Genomic DNA, 19,155 nt, shown 5'->3' with positions numbered 1-19,155 from the left:
AATAGTGAAGACAGACAACAAGTGAAAAATGGCATTACTAAGAGCTGAGATGAAGAGGCCAGAACTATCAAGTGAGACAGATAGCTAGGAATGAAACACAAGCTCCCTGATTCCTAAGCCAGTGTCTCTCCCCTAGATCATACCACTACTTTCATGAGATTACTCTGGAGCTTTACACTGAATCCTAATGACCCCAAATATAAAGCCCTTTTTATTTAATGTTTCCTCAGCTTAAAATAAGATCTATATGTTCCTGCACAAGCACAGAATGGATGCTCTAGGAAACAGTATTTTTCAGGGTGAACACAACACTACTTCTAGTTTGTATGTGTCATACACTAAGATTCTGTTACTGCATCTTTTAGTGATTTTTATAACTTATAAATAGTATTTTCTTATCATGCCAATAAATAAAAATAACCTGCCCCAGGAAAGTTCAGTTCCAATCACCCCAGCATAATAACACTGCAAATGTTTACTCCAAGAAAACATGATGCAGTTTCTATCTACCTTGTGCAGAGTACTTCCAAAGACAACACAAAAGTAATAATTATTATAACCATCTTTTTATGTGGATGTGCAGGAACATAGTGAAATGCCAGGGTGAATTTATGGTGGAGTAAAGGATAAAACATTAGCTCTGCATCAATTCCATCACAAGTTGTGCCTGAGAGGCAGACGTTCACTTTTGGTGTTTCTGATTTTAAGCATAAATTACTGATGCAGAGACCATAGTTACATGAAAATTGCATTCACCTGCACTGTGGATTAATGGATTTCAGAAAGTTAAAATGAAGTCAGGCACTCTTTGAGCTTTAGATATAAAAGATCATGAGGATTGGAGGATGTGCTTGCTCTCTTTGGGGTTGTACAAGAAGTGATTGATAATAATTTCAGATAATAAATAATGATTAGGAGCAAAAGGAAAATAAAAATATCTGAAGCATTCTGTTGGGCAAAATGTAGGCCAGGTCATTACAGCACAGCTGGCATACTTGCAAGATGAATGAATTGGTGAATGAAACCAAGACCAATAAATCACAGGCTCAGGCTTTTTTCTTAGATTTGGGTGGGTGGTTTTTTTTGGTTGGTTGGTTTTGAGGGGTTTTTTGTTTGGGTTTGATTGGGGGGGGTTATTTTGGTTGTTTTTTAAAATTGTTTGCTTGCTTGTTTGTATACTGGGAAGAGTGTCTCACTCTACAAGATGCTAGAAGTCTTTTTTAATATAGAGACTGTGAAAATACTGGGTCCTTAGTCAAGGAATGCCTAGGAAGAGATTAAACCATGCATTACTGGGAGATGGAGCAGAGGGCAAAATGTGTCTGTTTCTGCCAATGTACTGCATTTCAAACCTAAATACTATATGCTTAGTACTGAAGTAGAGCTTAAACTGAAACAGAAAAGCAATGTTTTCTCTGATTCCCACCCTGCAAGTCACATTTGTAAGGAGGTTTTAATGTAGGTTCATAGAAAAATCCAATAATTGGTTCTTTGTGTAATCACAAAGGCCTAATCCTATGCTCATTAAAGTAATTGATAAAACTCTCACTGACGTCAGTGCTGTGGGATTGAGCCCTAATACAGCATATTGGCTTTTAGACATATGTGTCACATGTGAGAGTTAATAAATGAAAGGCACAGAGACACAGACAGAAGCTACTTGGAAGAACATCTTTTCAAAGACTGAATACTGTGTCCTTATCTCACAGACACACACAGGCAGTGAAATGGCTGATCCAACCCAATATTCTTCCTGCCCCAGGATAATGGCAATGTTTTTAGTCAGTGGTGGGAGATGTAGTGAGGGAAAGGAATGCTTCTAGATGTGCTTTTGCCCAGCAAGGAGAAAACACACATTTCCAAAACTGTGAAAAAGAGAATGCACAATAATTTTACTCACCACACAACAGAGATGTTCTTGCAGAATCACACAAATTAATTACAGTATTGACTAAGCAATCTCCAACTTCACTTTTTGAAAAAGCAATTCTGCATGCACAAAGGAAAAGCTGAATAAGGGTTTAGTAATTTAGGATCAGCTAACATGCTGAGCATGGTAACTGTATCTTACACAAGGTTTGTGCTCAGAATACTCCTAGGCCAGCAGACCAGAAGCTTTTTCCAGTGTAAACAAATGAAAGAGCCTGGACTCTATCTTCTCCAGCTGAATTAAATGCACCATTCCATAGTAAGCCAAATCCTGGACTCAGGTAAAGTAACAAAATTGAAATTAATTTATGTTGATAATTTGTTTAGATTTGAATGGTGACAACTAAAACCCTGACTTCCATTTTCAGTATTAATCGTGTTTGTTATAACGATGACTAAAACTAACCGAAAGTGAAGTACCATTGTGCTGACTTTACAGAAACTTCCTTTATTCCACTTTTCCTCCCATGTGTTGTATTCCCAACAATTTATAAAAGCTGTTGTAGTAACTGTCTTTTATTTCCTTATACTCTTTGCATAGGAAACTAGTCTCATCACCAGTCATGAAATGCCTCCTTTCTCTCACTTTCATTCATAAACCTCACAAAATCCCACAATCAAATGCTTCTGCAGGATTACACCCACCAGATGAGGAATTTAGACTCCTACTGACCCAGAATTAAACATGCAAGCAGGTTCACATCTGGGGATTTAAATCCAAACTCCTTTCCACAGAAATTCAAAGAGGATCAGATCTGAGGTTCTGGTTTTGCACCATTTCTAATCCTAATAATTTTAACTTAATCCAAACCTCAGCTACAGAACTATACAGTTTTAACCAGGACACTACTGACATATTTGAAAGTGAAAATAGGAAGCTAAGAGTGACATTTGCAGCTACTGCCACCCATTAGTAACACTCAAGCAGGCATTTAAAGAACCTCATTTTTCCCTCAGTCTGCTTCTGCACTATTGTGACTACTAATTTCAGTGGAGCTATCCCTAACTCACTCCCATGTAAGTGGAAAAAGGTTCCATCTTCAATAGAGGAACCAACATGGCCTTATGTAGACAGCATTAATTTTAATTTCCTCTCAGTTCTTTGAAAAAAAAGGTACTTTTTATTTATTCCCAAGCTTTATCTTACAGTAATTATTTGCACAAGTCATCCTCAACGAGGACTGGGTTTTTGGTTACTGAGTACATTTTCTGGTTTATATTTGCCATCATAAGACATCCTGGTTTTGTAGAACAACTTTTATTAGGAAATGAAATGGGATTACCATCAGAACTTTTAGACATTGCTGTGATGCAGTTTGAAATTGAGCATATTTTCAAGTTCACTAACTAAAGCTTCTTTCAGCCACAAGCAGGTCAAATGTGACTCTGCAGCCAGCCACAGGACATGGGCAGTTAGAAGTGACACATCAGTTTTCAAGGCCATCTGACTCAGGTAAGTGAATTTACAGCTGGGGTGCCTGGGTTGGTCTGCTGTGAGGGCAAGCTATGAACCTGCACAGCTTTTGGACAGAGAGGTAGAAAAGGTTGAGATGTTTGCCATATCAACATCAACACATGCATTTAAAAAACATATTGCAACACATCAAGAGTTGCATTTAAAAACAGTAATTTTAACCCAGGCACAAACCAGAAACTTTTCAGTTCAACATGGCTTTACAGTTTAGTTCTGCTATACCTGGGAAGAAAGACGCTGTACCTAGGTAAAACCTCCAGGCTTGCCTGATAGCAGCATAATTGGGAACTTTTCCCATATCAAGAAAAAAACTCACATTTTGTTTTGCTAAGATGCAGACTGATTTCCTTGACAGGAATTCAGGTTTTCTATGTTTAGAACATTGTTGTTATTAGCACAAAGGCTTGATGCCCTCACAGTGCTCTAGGTGCCTTCTGGCAACAGTGAGCTACCCTTGTGGGCATGGACTGTCTTTGGTGTGCACCAGAAGGGGCTGCTTGGTCTTTCCACAGCTCCCATTAAAAGGTGAGATACTTTTTTCTACGAATTTTCTGATCCCAGAAAATTATTTACCCTTAACCTTTTTAAGAAAGAAGTTGTCTTACACACTAGAGAGATGAGACAAACACAATCCCAATCATAAAATCATTAAGACTAGAAAAGACCTCCAAGGCTCTTGATTACAACTATTAACCCAATACTGCCAGGTCCACCATGAGAACATCTCCCTAAGCACCACATTTACACCTTTTTTGAATGCTTACAGGGATAGTAATTCTACCACTTCCCTGAGCATCCTTTTTCAATGCTAGACTATCCTTTTGGGGAGGAAACCTTTCCTAATATCCACATAAACCCCTCTGGTGAAATGTCCTCTCATTCTGTCTTGTTCTTTGGGAGAAGATGCTGAGCTACATCTGGCTACAACCTCCTTTCAGGTAGTTGTAGGAAGTGCTAAGACTCCCCTGAGCTTCCTTTCCTTCAGGATAAACAGCTCCCCTCAGCTGCTCCTCACAGGACTTGTGCTCCAGACCATTCCCCAGCTCTGTTGTCCTCCTCTGGACACGCTCCAGCACTGCAATGCCTTTCTTGTAGTGAGTGGCCCAGAACTGGACACAGCTCTCGAGGTGTGGCCTCACCAGTGCCGAGTACAGGGGACAATCCCTGCCCTGCTCCTGCTGGCCACACCATTGCTGATCCGGGCCAGGATGCCCTTGGCCTTCTTGGCCCCCTGGGCACTGCTGGCTCATGTTCAGCCAGGTGAAGGTCAGGTTTGTCACAGAATTCCTGTTGGTATAGTGAGAGCTTAGCGCCAGAGGGCCAGCGGCGGTGCTTTCATTTGGAGGAGAAGAGAGCGGCTGCGATGGGCGCTGAGTTCGTGTGCCCGACGCCGGCGGCCTCCGCCTCTCCCTGCTGAGGGCACCCGGGCAGGCCCCGCGCCTCTCCCGGCCATGGCCGCGAGAGGGCGCGCCGGCCCCGCCAGGCCCCGCGCCACTCATCCCTCACTCCGCTCCCGCCACTCATCCCTCACTCCGCTCCCGCCGCTCATCCCCCGCTCCCGCCGCTCATCCCTCCGCCCCGAGCAGCTCTGGCGGCCGCGAACGCCCCCGGGGGAGGGCCTGGAGGGCAGCGAGCGCGCTGCCGATGGGAAGGGGAAGGCGGTGCGAGAGGCGGGGACGGCGCGACTCCGGCTCCCGCGGGCGGGGTCGCCTCTCGAGGCGCCGCATCCCTGCCCCTGCCGGCGGCGCCGCGGGAGCGCTGGTCCCCTGCCGCAGTGCCCCTGCAGCCCGCCGAAGCCATCTTCCCCCGGCGCTCCATTCCCGGGCTGTGCGGGGCCGCGGGGCCCCCTGCGCTCACAGCCGGAGGCAGGAGGCGGCGGCAGGTGACGCCGGGGCCCGCCCTGGGGATGCTGCTGATCCGAGCGCTCCCCGGTCACCGGCGGGCCTCGGTGCCACGACCCGCCCAGGCTCCGCGCTGGGACTCGGGGAGCGCCTGGCTCTGAGGCACGGCCGTCCTTCTCGTGGGATGTGCTCTGCTGGCTCACTTGGCGAGCCTGGGGCGTAGTGACAAGACCGGAGCGATGCCACGCAATTTCACCGTCCTCAGCCCCAGCGCATCGGTCTGCCCCGCGATTAAGCATCACCCCGCTGCATCTGGGCGGAGAGCAAAGGTGACAAAAAACTAAGGCATCCTTTAAGTAAAATGTTTGAATGGCAAAATATACACTATAGATGTATAATGGGATTTTTCAGACAGGCTCAGGTGCTTTTGAAAATGCTGTGACTTCTGTTTCTTTTTTTTTTAGTTTGTACAAACCCATCATAGACTGGCCATGAGCAGGGGAGCCAGGAGTTGTTCTAAATGACAGTAACACGTCTTATCTATCCCCTATCCATCTATCCAGCCAAGCAGTAGGATGCCTCTGCTCAAAGAAGAGTTTCAGTGCCCACAGCTGTAGCTTGGGTTTTCCCAGGTTGGTTATTCCTAGCAATACCACTGGATTTGGCCAACCAGACATTGGGCCCAGCCAAACACCTTCACTGCTGTTTGTGATCAGTAGTGACAAGCCCAAGCTGATGTCATGGAGCATACTAAGAAACTCTCCAATAATTAAGGCCAGGTATTTTTCAACCCCGTGCATTTGCCCAGGATTTTAATGCCTGTTTCTCTGCAGCTTGGAATAATAGTTTAAATCTTTCTCACCTTTTCCCATATGAGCAGAGGTGGTGTTTAACTAGAGAAGAGTGGTGATTGGGTAATGGTTTGGATACAATTTCAGAAAAATATGAGTACAAAAGAGTTAGAGCAAAAGCAGGTATTCTGCCTAATGCCCTCAGCTACCATTAAGAAACATGAAAATCTAATTGTGCTGAATGGAAACGTACATCTTCATCACTGATTATGACACGGAAGAAAATTACTATATGATTGGCATCATAATGGCCAATGTTGAAATGTGATGACACGCCAATATGATGTACATCTCCATTAGGAATGATAAATCAAAGGTTATTCATTTGTGCTTGATTTATGCCTGGGAAATGCTACCAAGGGAAATCTTGATTTAAATCTCTCAAGTCATAAAAAAAAGAAAAGCCGGGAGTGCCCTCTTCTGGCAACAGATGACGACTGTAGTCCCTGCAGTACTTTCCCCTATTGCTTTTTATTTATGAATATAATTTAAAATTTCGATCTTTCATTATCCCTTTTACCACCACTATGGTCTGTGATATTTTCAGTAATATAATTCATAGTCCTTTCCTGTATTTTATCCTCTGTTTCAGAAGTAGACTGGATAACATTTAATCCTGTGAAATCTCCCTTCTCACAACCAGAGGCCTTAATCTTGCTGGTAATCTTATTCCAGGAATACAGCAGAAAACTGCACAAGGGCTGTGCAGTTTATTACTGAGCAGGGAGGAAGGGTGTCATAGTTTTTTCTGAGTTAGATGAGAGACACAACCTCATGGGTATATTGAACAGGATCTGGACCACACGAGAAAGGAATTATTGATGGGACTGAAATTATTTGCTGAACTGTTGTCTTATCCAGGGCATCTACTCTGTAGTTGCCTGTATTTAGTAGCTGCAGAGAAAAGAGTGGAACAGGAGATGAGAGGGAGGAAACACCTCGACTTCTTGCTTGCAACCATTCCCTGCACTTGTTGCACTTGTGCACAGCATGCTGTGCTGTCTGTCACTCACAGCTGTGTGGGAGCATTCACTCTGACCTCTCTTACATACAGGTAAAGCCTTTCAGCTGCTTATACCACCCCACTTCTAATTTCTAGATCTTCTAGCTTTTAAGATCTACCTTTCTCACTCTTCATGCAGCTAAATTATTTCTTAAGTTCACATTATTTAGCAGCTGAGTTGGTGCAACCTCCTTTTCTCTGGCCTTGATGCATGCAGGCTTGCCTTTGCCCTAATCATTCTGCATGTGGCTGCTCTTGCTTCGAAGATCATTTCCCTGGCCTGTCTCTTTGAACATGTCACTTTTCTCTTGGCAGCACTGTGCTACCTCCCCCCTCCCCTATCTCACATCAACATAAGCTGTCTGTCTTCATTTCCAAGGTCCCCTGGGACCCCACCTATCATCTCTCATTGTCAGGAGGCAGGAACGGGGAACAGAGCAGCTGCAGTAACTGCCCTGCCTGAGCAGACTTCCAGCTCTGCCATGCTTGGTCCTTACATTCATTTTTGGAGGAGGATGTGGGTAAATACAATTGGTCAGGGGCAAAAAAAAAAAAAAGGGTGACTATTAAAGGCAGTCAGGAATGAAGACAACTCCCATGTTTAAATGCTGTTATAGCCTTAAAATGATTCGTCACCTTTTGTTCAGAGTTACCATCCTCCTGTGTTCATCTCCAAGCAAGCTCACTTTCATTTTCTCCTCTGTAGTATCTGTCACACTTGGAAAGTACCCTACATAAATACCCTCAGATTTATGTTGGTAGCTCTGTAGAATTTCCTTAAACGTCTCCTTTGCCATGAGGTCTACGAAAGCTTTGACAGCCCTTAGACTGCTGGTGAGGTAATACTGCTGTCACTGAGCATTCATTTCCTTTATTCTCCCTCTGTCTGTTTGTATCCATCTGTGGTGTCTTCTCCTCTGTTTAGTTTGTAACCACTCTGGGACAGGGCCATCATTTTGGTTGATGTTTACGCAGTGCTCCAGACACTATTTGTTGTTGGGGTTCCTGTGTGGTCCAATAGTGCAGAAAACAAATAAAAACAGTAACAGCCTGTGGCAGGTGCTCTCTTCTTGCATAGACCTCATTGATTTCAGGCTGTGGGTTGAGCAAATTGCATGAGTGTGGTTTAGGTCTTGTGGGTAACTGAGAAAAGGGCAGAAACAGAAGAACAGTGCTCTGTGTTCCATTCTAAATGTTGGCCAAAATGTCTCAAATCAAATTACTTCCCCCTCCTTTGTTGTTGCTGTTGAGCAGATCCAGGGACAACTATTTAGCTTCATGTGATTTCTTTCTAGAAAAGGGCAGGGGGGAGAAGGCAAAATTTACAGGCTTTTGTTTCTGAAAAATAAAGCAGAAGGGCTATAAATGGCAGGAGGAAGAAAAAAACCTAGACATTTGAAGATCTTTAGACCTCACCCTTTTCCCTTTTTGGTATAAAACTGCATCAAAATTCTAATACTCAGCTATTTTCAAAACCAGTAGGAAACTGTGTCTTTGCCTGAGTTTCCTAATTTCTAAATTGAGCATCTCTGGCTTTAACTAACATAGGAACCATAACCCTATTTTTGTAAGTCTTTTGATGATAGGGAGATATCATGAACCATTATTATTCTATCATAACTTGAATTTGGTTATATTAGAAAAATGGGTTTAAATACTATTTGATTCTACTGCCTGCTCTGGAGCCCTACCAACTTCCAGAAATGCCCAGTGCTTGCTAGAGAGGGCAGGGGATATGGCTTTATTACAAAACATTAAAAAATAATTCTCTATGGCTCTGAACTACAAAGTTATTCATAGAGAGCTGTCTTTAGGCTGATACAAATCATAACGTGAGCAATCTTTGGGATCAGATCTGAATCCAAATAGTGCAAAAGTGAGTTAAAGTACTTTCTCAATACCAGTACAACATAGAACCCCAGCCTGTGTGTTTTACAGGGCCAGCCAAGAGCAGACAAAAAAGAACTAGATGGTGTAATAAACCAGAGTTCAGTGTTAATTCTGTATTGAAGTATTGGATAAATAGGACAAGTATCAAGTGAGGCATAAAGGAACTGTATGAAAGCTGTAGAAGGATGAAATTTTAGTCTGAGCTATGCTTAGGGTGGTAGTAGAGCCCAATATTTGGTGTCTTTTAATTTGGAAGTTCCCCATACATTTTCAGTGTACTGATTGAGAAAATCATGATTTCTGTTGTAGACAAAAAAAGCCCCAAAAGAAGACCCCCAGGAACAACTATTGATGAACTAAGAGAAGCCAGGCTGTGTAATGGGACATATAGCACAGTAGACATGAAACAAAATGCTGGATTGCAAAGTTGTGCTTGTCCTTGATGGGAATGCTTTGCTCATTGGCACTGATGCCTGCAGAGCCAGCAGTCCAAGGAAGGTGTCATACTGAGAAACAAGACCCAAATTATTAAAGACCTGAAAGAAGTGCAGCTTCTTGTCATGTACTCTGAACTGTATTAAGAGGATCATTAGGTTTGTGTTGATTGCCAGAGTATAATCAGAAATTACATGCCTGATAGAACACAAATGCATGAGAATACAGAAAATAGACAAAAATCATCTTTCTGTGAGATCTTATGTATAACATTTAAATACAGACTTAGATGAAGAACATTTACCTTCCTTTAAGTCGCTCTTAAGTTTTTTTTCCTGTCCCATGCCCATCTTTCTTCAGCTTTAAGCTGATCCTGGTGTCTGCAAGCTGGCTCCATTTTTTCTCCTTATTACTGTCACTCATGGACAGACTTAGTCAGGACTTGACAATTAAACAGTAATATAGCATTTCTGTTCATGTCATGGGGATCATCCTCCAGAGGCATTCAATTTGGGAGACATGAAATTATTTTTTGTTATGACCTCAACGGTTTTTGGAAGGTATTTTTTGTGTTGAGTTGGTATTTTTTCTTCAATATCTAGTAAAACTGTTCTAGAAGGAAAAGGAAACACAATAGGTGAAAAGCAAGGCAGTTAATGAGACTGAGCAGGCATAAGAACATAGTAGTTAGATGGTATGCTATGGGCCAAAGTGAAAGCATTTATTTATTGTCTCAATCAAATGGTAACATAAGGTTCTTCTTTTCCCCCATACATTATTAGTCTTATAACATGTGAGACATTTCCTTTCCCCATGGAACTCCTCCAAGTCAATCCACTATGGTAAAGAAACCCAACCTTTAATACTTTGTGATAAATAAAATATCAGGAATAAAGATACACAACAACACATTATGACAGATAGTACCAAAAAGCATGCACAGATCTGTTCAGTAATGTCTCTTTGGAAAATTCCTCTCCTGATGTTTCTAAGCACTTAAGAACTTAGTGTCTGAGCACCTCACAATCACTAATGGATTTTAGTCTCCCTTCACTCCAAAGGCAGAAAAGTACATTGTGCTTTTTCAGTTTAAGAAGTGAATAGTCAGGGACTTGCCTAAGGTTATATTTATTTCTGGAAGTGGGGCTTGAGTCAGGTTTTCTGTGTCATGGTCCAGTACCCTGAGCTATCTTTTCACCCACTAAAGATCTGCATCACAGCATTTAGGAAAGGGCCGTGTGATGCATAACACTCGTTGGCCCTTTTTAATATCCCAGGTCCTTCTAGTCCTGGCTAATCATCAGGAAGAGTTTGCCTTTGAAAAAAGCTGCCCTCCAGCTTGGGGTACGTTTGTCCTGACTTCAGGGGGTTGTACATAGCCCTACAACAATTTGTGTATTTGAAGCCCACCTCTCAAAGGAAATTGTCCTGGCATGGTTTGGGGCCAAGGTTTGCAATGTGTTTAAAAAGCACTTTGCTGCATATGGCTCGGTTGGGAAAATTCTACGCGGGCAAAGTGATAAAAAACCAATCAAATGAAAAAACCTCCCTCCGGCCAAGATCTAAAAGGGTGGATGGCGCCCAGTCAATTCTCCCCCCATGTTTAAGTTCTCTAACCCCTACCTACGGGAGCACTTAAGCACTTCAGCCTTAAATGCTTGAGCAATCACATTGCCTCGGGGTGGGGGGTTGGGGAGAATATTCATCGGCTTTCCTGTGTCAGGACCTTGACCTGGAGACTGTGGATGTTTGATTCTTTTGAAAACCAAGGCATTTCTTTAGCACTTTACATGGATTTGGGAGTCTAATTTTAGGCAGTTGTATTTTTAAAATCCAGGCCTAAAGATACTTCCTGTAGGAAACACACCATCCCTGTTTTTGGGATAGAATGCTCCCACCAGGGATAATTTCTTTAAGCCACTGGCCAGCAAAGACAGAAACAAGCCCAACCAACCATCCTAGCAGCACCCTCCCCCTGCAAGCCTTTCCTATCCCCAAGGTTAGTTTGGGATCCTGGATGCATTTTGAATGGCTGTTGATACAAAGTCGTGCTCTTTTCATTTTCATGTCACTTATTTAAAGAGGAGTCTTGAAGCTGTTGTTTACTGCAGCAATGCTTAGGAGGGAAGAGAATAGCGAGTGTATTTTCAAATGCCCTTAGCAGCTTTCTTTTTATTTTGCTCTCCAAGCCCCTGCTATTCAAGTTCCCTTCTCCTCAGAGCACTAACAGCTAGATTGTTCTGTGCAACCAGCTCCCATTAGCAAAAGGAGTCATGCACATCATTCCCATGAACTGCTTTAACAGCACAGTCTTAGATGATGAAATGTGCCTCAAAGACAGAGAGGGCTAGATAAATATTAACCGCATAGTGTTCTCATTTAAACTTGCATTTAAAATAGCATTTGGATTTTTAAAATGTGCACTTATTTTATTTGGTATCAGTCATCTTTGTCTTCCCAGTTTAAGAAATTAGATATGCCAGAGCATAACAAATCTGCATTAGAAGCATGGAGTTTGGTGGTTTATGTTGGAGAAAAGAAAGGGGGTGGGGGCTGACATTTGGATTTACTGTCATACCTCAATGATCTACAAACCCTAATTTCTTTTCAGTGAGCTGGTTTCCTTTGTTTACATTAATTGCATTGAATTTTCTGTCAATTATTTAAACTCTGCATAGTCACAACTCATTTATTACTTTGTATAGATAATTTGAGATCTGTGATAAAAATTCGTATATGAACAGGCAGAATGATTTCTTGAGATTGTGAAGATTCCTTGGAAATCCTTCTGCCTCCTGGAAGAGGTTCAGTTTGATATGAATTAAAATATGCCTGTAACTAAATGTCATTTGAGAAACATACCAATTTCACTGGTCGTATCAAAATCAAGCTCAAAAGTATAGTCAGAAATGGATATACTCTCGTTGCACAGATTCCAACATGCTACATAGTATAAAAGAAACAGGAATATTATTTTGTTGGGTAGTGTGGGAAAAGAGAAAAACATCTTTTTTCCTAATGTCAGACAATTAGTTTCTGATTTATATCTTAAAGCACATCAGTTGTTAAACCTTGCAATTTCATCTTAGTGCAGCTGTGGATGGCTTTACAGAAAACTCATAAAAATTTAAAACCATTTTCTAAGGATGGTACACTTCTTTGTTATTATCAATGACAGTGAATCCTGTGTCTAGATGTGGATTTTACATTTTTTTTTTAAAATACACCTTCTTTTGATTCAGTTTGGCGGGATTTTGTTAAATCAGTGGACCTTTCATTCTTCATGGTTAATAGCAGTGATTGACAGTCGTATGGATGCTTTTTCTGTGGCCATCAATACCAGAGACTAGAGAAAAAAGCAAATAGTCCCAACTGAATAATAAAAAGTAGAAACTGTGTATCTTAAATACTTCAATCCGCTTCCAAAATGACCACAAAACGCTGCTTGAGTGCATGGATATAAAACTTAAAACACAGTGACCTTGAGGGTGGAGAGCACACCCGATAACTGAAATTCTCCAAGCTGTGGTTACCATTTACTCACCATTTTGGACAATGCAAAGACATAAAAGCTACTGTTCTCAGGATTGTTGTGTATTACCACCATTCATCAAAACATTGTGGTAGTTGTCTCTTCTTCCCCACTTTATATTATTTTCATATTTTTTTATCACTTGGAGACTGTGAGAATCTGCACAGTAACAAACCAGTAGGTTTGTGTGTTGCAGTATGGCCAAGAGAAAGATTTTAGGTGCCCTGCTTCCTGGAGGCTTATTTAAACCATAACAAAATAATTAAAAGTTGCTTGACCATACCTTTCTAATTGGCTCCCTGATAGAAGGGTTAATAGGAATTCTAATACCTGTGTAAAAAAAAGACAGATAAAGAAAACAGTATAATGTAAAATAATTCAGATTGTCTCTGTGTAAATGAGGCAATAAATGCCTGCAACATGAAGCTCAGTCTGACTTCACAGCAGGGCTTGGTGCTTAATTGAAAGTCCTAACTAGACCCATTTATCAAAGAAATCACTCAGAGGGAAATTTAATTATCACAATTAATCTATATTTTTAAAAAAAAACTCCCAGGAAGGCACACTGAAAATTTATTTGGAAAGAATTTTACAATGTTATTTCCAAAAAAATATCAAGACCTCTCATAGGTAAAAAAAAAAAAAAAGTGGGCAGGCACAGGGCATGTTTTGTGAGGATCAACTTGTATTGCCTCTTAGACACAACTCAGAGTAATGAGCACTGTCACAGCAGGAGCTCAAATGGAAATATTTCTTCCTAAGTCACAAAACTGTTCCCTTTGCAAACTGGAGAGAACATCTGGCTTTTGAGAGAGCTGCCCCACCATGTGCCTGTGGACTCAGGGTCCCTGGCACAGTTTGCTTGGCTCTGCAGGAACCCCAGCACCCCTCAGCTACCCATGCAAGTCCCTGCTCACAATTTGTCCTGGTGCACACACAGAAAAGCCAGAGACACAGCATGGCCTCTCCTCAGGAACTTACACATGAAGCTTCTGTAGAGAGAAGAACCAGTGGCACTTCTTGTTCTGAGCACTTGTGCTGTGAGGAGATCTCTCCAATGGAGTTGCCCACACTTGCATCTGTGTTGAGTGTTCTCCAGTGAGTAAAGTTTCATCCTGAAACCAGTGTATTTCCCCTGAGTAACTGGTGGTATTCAACTTCCAGCTGGCATTGACTTAGGAGCTAGACAAGTTGGGAAGAAAGGTGACTCTGAGCTCTGTTCTTGCACAGCTTCACCAAAATTAGGTGTTTCCCAAGAGGTTTTCCATTGGTGGCTGTTCAAATACCAGGTAACATTTGAAAGTTCAGTTCAGTTTTTTCTCTTATTTTGAAAAGCAGCCCCTTGTTTTATGCAGAACCCTACCTCCATTTCCAAACCTCCAGTGTAAGCCTGGTATGCTGCAGAAGGCTACTTCTGGAGCAAACAACAAGTAGAATTACATTTACGTTCATCATGCGGCACTTGACATGCCTGAATGAAGATGAAAAGAAAGCCCCAAGAAAGTATGCAGGTCTCTGTCATGATAAGATTCCCCTTCAGTCAGTCAGTGAGCTGATGGATGGTAGTTTTTTAGGGCTTCTGGACAGTAGTGTGCAGCACCTGATAGGTGGGGGTTTGCTTCTTCACTTTGAGACCACAGAGCTGCAGCACTTGCATTGGAGGCAGGATGCAAGGAAGTGGTGTACTCACACTGGCTTCAATGAAGGGCAACAGCGGGCCCTTCTAAGCACAAGGAAAATGAGGACAGAGATTTTTCTCTCACTTTGTGTGGCTTGCACAGCCCCACACCTACTTATGTTTCCCCAGGCTTAAAGGGAGCCCATAACTCACCCTAAGGTACCATAATTTTCCCTTCCATTCTTCATAGTCAGAACATTAGAAAGTATGACCCATGTTAACATTCTTGTGCATCACCTTCCTCCTTTGTCTTCTGTGGGAAAAGTTTCAGCTTGGTCTCTTGATGTCACTGGAGTTGTTTACTGCCCTTTTTTTTCCTGTATTTCCTACATTATTCAGGTTATACTAATCACCAGAGGGGAAGGAAACAACTCCAGAGCAGATTGAATTGACGTTTAATTGGACATCCTGTGAAATAAACATTGTGACTTGGATAAGATTAAAATGTGAGTCACAAGTCTGGTGAGTTTTTAACTGTCAGGGAATGCAGTGAAGGAATGAGGCAAGAACAGCAGAGCGAGCAGCTAAAAGCAGGGCTCAGTAAAGCAGCAGCTGCTAAACTTGCATTCTTTTCACTTGGCTTAGACTAAAGGTACAGTGGACAAAACTGGAGAAAACAGCAGACAGTCCTTTATTTAAGAATTATTGCATTTTCAAACAGATTTTCATTTATAATTTTTTGCCTGTACTGAACCCATCTGTGAATGCCCTCTAGCAGTAAACCGCTGTCCAGCTCAGCTAAATTTTCAGATATTAAAGATGAGTACTTAGAAGTGCTTTTGAAGAAGAAACCTTCAACAGATTTTACATCTTCCATGTACTCCCTTTTTATGTTTGATATTTTGCAGTACTTCTAGTGAGTTGATTTGCTTGTAGAAACAATATGCAGACACAGAAATAAAAACTATATTATAGCATATTTGTTAAAATATGAATTCCAGGTAACAGAATCACTGAATGGGTCAGGCTGTAAGGGACCACAGTGGCTTATCTGTTCCAACCTCCCTGCTCAAGCAGGGTCATCCTAGAGCACATGGCACAGGATTGCTTGAACCAGAGGGTTCTTGAGTATCTCCAGTGAGGGAGACCCCACAGTCTCTCTGGGCAGTCAGTTCCAGTGCTCAGTCACCTGCACAGTAAAGAAGTTCTTCCTCATGTTCAGGTGGAACTTTCTGTGCATCAGTTTCTGCCTGTTGCCTCTTGCCCTATTGCTGGGCATCACTGAGCAGAGCCTGCCTCCATCCCCTTGACACTCTCCCTCCAGGTGTTTATAAACACTGAGTTCCCCTCTCTGTTGTCTCTTGTCGAGGCTGAACAGGCCCAGCTCCCTCAGCCTTTCCTCATAAGAGATGCTCCAGTCCCCTCATGGCCCTTGTGTTCTCCACTGGGCCTGCTCCAGGAGCTCCATGTCCCTCTTGTGCTGAGGAGCCCAGAACTGGGCTCAGCACTCCAGATGTGCCTCACCAGGGCTGAGCAGAGGGGCAGGATCACATCCTGACCTGTGGCACTGATCTTCCTGATGCACCCCAGGATACCAATGGCCTTCTTGGCCACAAGGACACACTGCTGGCTCATGGACAATTTGTTCTCCACCAGGACACCCAGGTCTTTCTCTGCAGAGCTGCTTTCCAGAAGATCAACCCCTAGCCTGGTCTGGTGCATGGGGTTATTATTTTCCAAGTGCAGGATGTGGCATTTGCCTATGCTGAATTTCAGATGCTTCTTCTCTGTCCATCTCTCCAAGTTTTCAGGGTCCTTCTGAAGGGCTGCACAGCTCTCTGCAATGTATAATCACAGTCTTTCACATGACCCTGACTTGATTTACTTGCACAGACCTGATGCTACACATGGGGACAGACCTCTTCATTCAGACTCAACAAACATCATGTCAAGCTCCTGCTTAGAATCAGAATCATTGAATGGTTTGTGTTGGAAGGTCATCTTTATAAAAGTCATCTAGTCCAACTCTCTTGCAATGAGTAGGGACATGTTCTAGATCAGGTTGCTCAGAGCCTGGTCCAAGCTGAGCTTAAGTGTTTCCAGGAAAGGGTCATCCACCTGGGCAACCCTGTGTTACTGGGAAACCTGTTCCAGTTTTACCACACTCACTATAAAACACTTCTTCCTTATAGCTAGTGTAAATCTACTGTCTTTTAGCTTAAAACAGTTATCCCTTATCCTGTCACAACAGACCTTGGTAAGAAGTTTATCCCCAGCCTTTTATACGGCCGCTTTAAGTACTCAAGGACCACAACAAGGTCTCTACAGAGACTTCTCTTCTCTAGGCTGAACAACCCCAGCTCTCAGCCTTTCCTCCTAAGAGAGCTGCTCCAGCATTCTGATAATTTTTGTGTCCCTCTGCTGAACTCACTCCAACATCTCCATGTTTTATTCCAGAGCTGGACACAGCCCTGCGGGTGGCGTCTCACCAGAGCAGAGCAGAGTGGCAGAATCCCCTCCCTTGCCCTGCTGGCCACGCTGATTTGGATGCAGCCCAGGACAGGTTTGGCTTTCTGGGCTGTGAATGTACATTGCTTCAGCTTTTCATCCAACAGCACCAAATCCTCCTCAGTAGGGCTGCTCTTGATCTGTTCATCCCTCGTTGGTACCAGGAGCTGCCCTGATCCAAGTGCATCACCTTGCACTTGGTCTTGCTAAATCACGTGAGATTCCCATGTGTCCACTTCTCAAACTTGTCAAGATCCATGTGGATGGCATCTTGTCCTTCAGGTGTGTCAACAACAGCACTCAGTGTGGTGTCATCTGCAAATTTTCTGAGGGTGCACTTGAACCCCCTTGTCAATATTGCTGATGAAGCTATTGTACAGTACTGGTCCCAGTACTGACCCTTGAACAACACCACTTTTCACTAATGTGCACTGGAATGCTGAGCCATTGATTACTTCCTCACAAGCTACAAGCTAAGTTCAGCTCCTTTGTCTTTTGCCTCCATCCTGGGGTAAGGGAGAGGCTAGCTGTGGTGGAAGATTTGGTGATGGAGACAGGTGTCAAGCAGAAATTGGCCAGACACCAGGTCAGCTGTTCTGTGTTGCACCTGTGGAGTGGTTGATGGCAGCCTTTGCTGGCTGCTGTCTCCCAGCAGAGGCTGCATAGCAGCCACCTGGGTGTGAAAAGCTCCCAGCCTTTGACAGTTCCCAGAGCTCTCTGATCCTTAGGACATTTATTGTAGCTTAGAAACTGCAAACGTTGTTGGTTTGCTATTTGCCACCAGGTGGCCTAACCATTCCACCGTTCATGAGGAACGAGACTCCATTAGAGAGCAGCAGCTGGAACTTTTTAAGCTTTACATATTTTTCTTCCCAAGCCTCCACGTCCCCTCCTTCCTCCTCATTCAGTTGATTAAAAGCGATCAGGGCTGCTCTGATTTATCAACTCAATCCTTTACTCTAAGCAATTGAGAAAGCTGGTGCTTCCAGCCATCCAGCCCCAGCTTTAGAGATCAAGCTCAGCTGTCTCTGTTTACCTCTTAGCCCAAGTGAACTCTTGCCATAACAACACAGGTACCTTGAACTTTTCCTCGTCCAGCAGTAACTGGAGATTGATTCCTTTGTTTGTTGCCTCTGGTATGACTCTGGTAGCTGTTTTTGTGACCACCCAGGAGTTCTGTGCTGGTCACATAAACTGGATTTATCTTTTTGTAAGCTGCCTTGTGTCCCTGGAGCATTGCAGTGTGGATTCAGTGGGCCACGGGATCTGACTCAGCAAATGGGTTTTGATTTTTTAACCCATAGGCAGCAGTCCCCCTATTCCTGTGTGGCAACTGGCTGAGCTAAGGGCTCCTTGGGTTTCAAGGGAAGCTGGCATTACAGCTCATGCATTGAAAGTCGGGACTGACTTCCCATCTTGGACTAACAGGAGAGAGACTTACATCTTGATCTGAAAGTGGAAAGGAAGATGCTCTTGGATGTTTATCTCAGGCGTTTATTGATGAGAAGGGTGCAGAAGGCTCTAGCTGTCACAGCAGTATGAGCTAAGGAAAAACACTGACACCAATGGTATACATTGACAGGCAGGTATTGAAAAGCCATTGAATGACTTCTTAGGAGAAGGAAACACAGTTTCAGGAGAAGATGGGTTTTTTCATAACTGAGCATGAGCCAGCAGTGTGCCCTGGTGACCAAGAAGGCCAGTGGCTCCTGGCCTGTGTCAGGAATAGTGTGGCCAGCAGGAGCAGGGAGGTCATTCTCCCCCTGTACTGGGCACTGGTGAGGCCACACCTGGAGTTCTGTGTCCAGTTCTGGGCCCTCAGTTTGGGAAGGCCATTGAGACACTCGAGTGCATCCAGAGGAGGCAACGAGGCCGGTGAGGGGCTGGGAACACAAACCCTGTGAGGAACGGCTGAGGGAGCTGGGGTTGTTCAACCTGGAGCAAAGGAGACTCAGGGGTGACCTCATCACTTTCTACAACTTCCTGAAAGGTGTTTGTGGTCAGGTGGGATGAGTCTCTTTCACCAGGCAGCATCTGACAGAACGAGAGGAAACAGTCTTAAGCTGCACCAAGG

The 19,155-nt window shown here is 43.3% G+C and overlaps 1 long non-coding RNA gene across 8 annotated transcripts in view; it reads left to right on the top strand.

Annotated features, from left to right (window-relative positions):
• Positions 1 to 2,469: 2,469 nt before the first annotated feature.
• The window catches only part of LOC111927751 (uncharacterized), a 31,955-nt gene continuing 15,269 nt past the window's right edge, over positions 2,470 to 19,155 (top strand). For 2 of the 8 annotated variants that reach the window (XR_015286657.1, XR_002863737.2), the window contains exon 1: positions 2,470 to 3,382. This is a non-coding gene — a long non-coding RNA (uncharacterized LOC111927751). Of the gene's footprint in view, positions 3,383 to 5,048; positions 5,574 to 18,046; positions 18,218 to 18,509; positions 18,668 to 19,155 lie in introns of those variants that run through there. The other 6 variants (XR_015286658.1, XR_015286656.1, XR_015286659.1 and 3 more) reach the window with 5 other exon arrangements.

The sequence above is a fragment of the Cyanistes caeruleus genome, chromosome 5 (assembly GCF_971803275.1).
Source record: "Cyanistes caeruleus chromosome 5, bCyaCae1.hap1.1, whole genome shotgun sequence".
In the NCBI taxonomy this organism is placed as follows: domain Eukaryota; kingdom Metazoa; phylum Chordata; class Aves; order Passeriformes; family Paridae; genus Cyanistes; species Cyanistes caeruleus.
Note: the sequence above shows the minus strand (reverse complement) of the source record. Positions and strands in the feature narration are given on the sequence as shown.